We start from the raw sequence: 5,201 nt of genomic DNA, 5'->3' as shown, positions 1-5,201 counted from the left end.
TTTTCCAAAATTTTGGCAATAGGATATACACTTTTCAAAGTTTTCAAAACCTTTATCTAATTTTTAAGAAAGCTGCTTGAACTTTTCAAGTGAACCATGATGCTCTGTTGATTTGGCTGCTTTTCTTAAATAAATGGTAGTCAAGTACAATGATATCCAATAGAAAAATATTAGTTATACACAATACACAGCAAATTCTAAAGAAAATTAAGCAGAGAATAAACGAACATGGCAACAAAGAAAAGAAACAAACACAAGTGTGCAAATAAACGAAACCTTTATTCATAGGACAACTATAGGTATTGCTATGGCTTTACTTAGAAGGGCCAGCCTTTATATTTTATGCGTAACAAATTTCTGGCTGCTAGAGTAGACCAGAAACATGTTTACACAAGACAAAGACAAGAACAATAATTATGATGATAATACACTTGCATTTCAAACGAAAGTCCTGGTGTGGTATCCCACAATACTAGAAAGCCTACATCTATTTAGGCGTGTGGAAATATTCTAACCATACATTCAAGGCAGGGGCAGATTTAATGAGAAACTGAAAACTTTTGTGGCATGTAACTTTGTCTAAGCTAATACAAGTTTATGGTCTTCTACATTCTGTTGACAAGGATGCTGACTAGCTACATGCAGAATACCCGCAACAAAATAAATAAAAAACAACAACAAATAAACCAGAATATAGTTTAATAAAGATCAATGAAATATAGTACTTCAGTAAGACATGTTCTGACATAAAAATTCTGAGTTTTAATAATGCTACAGTAATATTTAGAGGGCCCATATTGCATCCACAGGATCTCCCTTAGTTAGGGGTCGTCAGTGACTGGAGAACAAAGACTGTCGTCTAGGGGAGGTATTTTATGGGCTCCTGGACTGCCTACGTGCAGGCTTTTGACTACAGCTTCCAGTGATGTCCACACCTACTGCACTGCCATAGGCCTATCGCCGCAGGACTTTGGTTGATGTCGTGACGTGCGCTGGACTTGGATTATAGTGAGGAAGAGTTGCGCGAGTCGTCGACCTCACTCTCTCGTCCCTTCCCATCCGGATCCAGTGGCAAGAACAAGTCAAAGAGTGGATAGTTCCACATAGTGCTGTTATGGGGCGAATAGTTTCAATTATGGTCACCAGAAGTTCGTATTTCCATAAAGTACTGCCAGAGGGCACCCCAAAAGTTGGAATAAGTGATGTTGACGTGTGACATCCTTCTATTACATCACAGTAAACTTTGTTTGACTTCGATCGCAAAACTACAAGATATATTAGATTCTGTATTAATTTGATGGTTGGCTTTCTGATTTATAGTTTCACTTAAATATATATCTATAATAATAAAAGGACTTGTCTGTGGATCTATGTGTGTGTGTGACTGCCATAACTGCAAGAGGAAAGAACCTAGAAACCTGAAATTATGCACACGTACTAGGTGGACACAGAGGGTGTGCACCTGGGCATTATTACTTATCCACGTGCGTGCGCGCATGCGCATATTTTTATGAGGCAAGGTAGGAAAAAAACCACAGAGTAAAGAATATGCGACCACCATATTTCCAAGATAAAAGAGCCTAGAAACCTTAAATTGTGCACCCATACTGAGGGGATACATCTGGGTATTATTATTTATACACACGCATGCATGTGTGCATTTTTTTATGAGCCAAGCTAGCGACAAACCACATAGAAAAGAAGTGGTTCCTTATATTGCAAATAGAAATCAAAGAGAGAGACACACACATGTGCGCATGCGCATCTTTTTAATGAGGCAATCTATCGAAAAGCCATATAGAAAAACAAGTGGTTCTTTATATAACAACTTCTAATATTCTAATATATATAAAAAGCCATTGTGTTTTGGTAACAATGCATTTTAACAATGGCTTTTATGTCATGTAGCTTAGCAAGAAACGTATATAGGTTATACTTTATTCTAAAATGGGTTAAGAATACACACACTAACATAGTCATCTAGAATATATAAACCTAATAACCCGAGCAAAGCCGGGTACTTACGTTGGTTTATAATAAACAAAGCATCTGAATTCGTAAAATAAATATTTTATGTCTATTTGTATGGTGTAATTCCGGGTTCACTCATTTGATTGTTCATATACTTGTTCAATTAACTTACAATCTACGAAGTCCTGAAAAGGCTGTTTTTTCGTATTTACACAAAACATTCACATTTTAGATAGATTTTGTATGCATCACATTAACTAACACCTTTCCATTGGCACAGCGGTATGTCTACGAACTTACAACACTAGAAACCGGGTTTCGATACACTTGGTGAGCAGAGAACAGACAGCCCATTGTGTAGCTTTGTGCTTAATTATAAATAAACATTAACTAATGGTAATACTATATAATTTCACTTCATGGTTTACATAGACTATTCATACATTAGTTTATCTTCAAATTCATAGTCCTGAAAAGGCTGTTTCATTTTAACCTAAAAAGTTAAACTCTAGATATTTAATCCCATACATCACGCTACCTAACAAGAATGCAGTATTTCCAAATTAAAATGATTTTTATACACTGTACAATTGTTTAACTTGCAGTTTCAAGAAGTAATTATCTCTGTAGTCGTGTTATTACCCTTTGATTTTACCCTGTATTAATTAAACCGTTTAGAAAATCATTTATTTTAACTGAAGATTGTCCAAGTGTAACGTTTTCTTAATGTATACATCATAAGCATGCAACGCTTACTATGATATGTCGGGTTGTGATATTCTAAATTCATGACTTTTTGTAGATCAATTTGATCACAAATACAATGCTTTTTTGATGAGTACTTTCTTAAGATGAAAATAACACGAATTATAAAACACATTAATACTATGTAGGAATACTGCCCTATGAAGCGCTGTAAAGTGGTTCATAGCTAAGAATACAAAGTCTAGACTAATTTTAGACTAATGTCTTTCTGCCCCAAAATAATTCCGAACGACAAGTTAGATAAATAAAAAAATTTTGTAGACTGATTATTTATCGTACAAATTTTGTTGTTGTGAGTATACATTTTAATTTTTTATTTTAAAATCTACACGAAGTAGTAAATAGCAAACTTTGTTTTTAATTATTTATTATAATATATATATTACACAAGTGCCGGTAATTCATATATTTACGACAGTGGAAGTCACGCAACGCTGGGAGCATGCGAGCTGGAGTTTCTAGAAGGATCGTGACTTATCGGGGAAGAGGGCGTCTAGCAAATACTGGGATATTCGTGAGGTTGATGGTACTGTATAACGTTTGTAGGAGGCCAAAGAGTACTATTTGGCCTGGTTTGCAGAGCATGAATAAAGTGGAAAATATCCATGAATAATTTCAACAAGGGATAGCTGGTGTCTAAGAAATCTTAAGTTTTTGTGTGTGTTTGTGGATGCCTTATTCATGTCACCGGTTTATTCTTAAATTACAGGCTAATCTTGTCATTTACAAATACATTCATGGTAGCACCTCCTGCAGTATTTTAAATTTTTTGTCAAAGATGGTGCATGGTAGTTGAGTATTATATCCTACATGGTGTGCAAGTTATTTCCTATCAGATGGTAAACTTACAGTTTATGGTGTAAATGACTCGAAACACTATATGGAGAGTAGTACAGTGATCTTTCTACAAAACAAAAAAGATTTATTGAACTCATTAGTTGCCCATTGATTTCACTTCTAAAGTTAAGGATAATACACACCTACTGTAAAGACAACAACATCAATGTAATCTAACTAGAACATCTTTTGATTTCAGTCATGTAATTGAGATAATACACACCTATTGTATAGACACCAACATCTGTATAATGTAGCTAGAATATTAATGTTATTTGAACAATCCAAAATAAAAAACAACAACTAGACACTCCATTAATTCCCGTAGATCCTGTTTTATTTTACTGTTTGATTTTTATTTTTTGGATGAGTTACAAGCACTCTCTGTTGAATGAGAATGACTGAACATGGGTAGGACAAGATGCTGTGAATAAATCCGTTGTTTCCCCATAAGTAAGAAACATTAAGTTTAATCAGTTTACAAGGGATCTAAAGTGAGCAGATTAACGGTAAGGCATCATAAGGAAAGAAAAAATCTGTTTATAAATTTACAAGTCCAGTAGAAGTTTATTGTCCTAATGCAAGTATACCCACTGGCTTGAATAAAGATCGCTTTAGTTTATATAACACACTGTGTCCAGTCTGTTTATTTAGTTGCTTGGATTCAATTAGTTTAGTTAAATTCAGACTTAATAACTTTTCCTGCCAATCCTTCTGTTATAAAGCAGGACATACCTAACACTCTTTCAGGAAATCTGTTTAACCGAGAATACCACAATTGGATAGCAATCTCAAATGAGGAAGGTTATGTTAATAAAGTCAACAGTATACTAGAAGATAGAACAAAATTCCAGATGTTAAATATAGATCCAATATCTATTAGAGGAGCAGTATTTGTTGAAGTTAAAGAAGGACAAAATTATAAAACACTTGGCTTTCACGGCGAAAAAACTTGTGGACAAATGAAAATTTATAAACAGAACATTTCTGTAAAATCAATAGTTTCAAATACTAGTACATATAATAATGAATGAACTGTCAATTTTTCTGTCAGCTTTATTTATAAATATATGAATGATGAATTCATCGTTGAAGAGAGCTTTGACTTTTCAACTTCAAAACAGAATTTGAAGTTGAAAAATATGTGTATATGGCCAACTTTTTTATGGAAAATCTTTATAATAACATTCCACAACAAGAGACTAATGTTTTCTTTCTCGGATACAGGAATGATCTTTCTAAATTGGTGTCGTTTGTAGCAAAAGAATCATTTCAACTTTAATGGGACAATTTATAATTAAAATGACTGATGCAATATGGAATCTAAATCTGTACCTACTATAGCTAATTTGATTTTGAGTTTTCATGAAGTACAGCAATTTGTGTTATTTTCTGGTTCACAGGTTTACATCAGAATAGTAAGTCGGGGCATGTTAATTTAACTGGATATCGAGTCAAGAAGTGTGTTACTCTTCAAACTCTGACCGAGTTCGACACACGGATGAAGATAGTACCAAATGCACAGTTGAAACGCATCTATTTATTTTACACAAAAACAAAATTAAAACTAGTTTATATACTAAAAATAGAATCCATTACCTGACTGCTAAAGATCAAACCTGAGCATG

At 33.8% G+C, this 5,201-nt stretch overlaps 1 long non-coding RNA gene across 1 annotated transcript in view; it reads right to left on the bottom strand.

Annotated features, from left to right (window-relative positions):
* Window positions 1-260: 260 nt before the first annotated feature.
* LOC111085692 overlaps window positions 261-5,201 on the bottom strand; it is a 21,768-nt gene continuing 16,827 nt past the window's right edge. Inside the window, exon 2 of the long non-coding RNA XR_002610501.1 lies at window positions 261-1,265. This is a non-coding gene — a long non-coding RNA (uncharacterized LOC111085692). The remainder of the gene's footprint in view (window positions 1,266-5,201) is intronic.

Source organism: Limulus polyphemus, unplaced genomic scaffold (assembly GCF_000517525.1).
Source record: "Limulus polyphemus unplaced genomic scaffold, Limulus_polyphemus-2.1.2 Scaffold557, whole genome shotgun sequence".
In the NCBI taxonomy this organism is placed as follows: domain Eukaryota; kingdom Metazoa; phylum Arthropoda; class Merostomata; order Xiphosura; family Limulidae; genus Limulus; species Limulus polyphemus.
The sequence above is the reverse complement of the archived record's forward strand: the minus strand, read 5'-3'. Positions and strand labels throughout refer to the sequence as shown.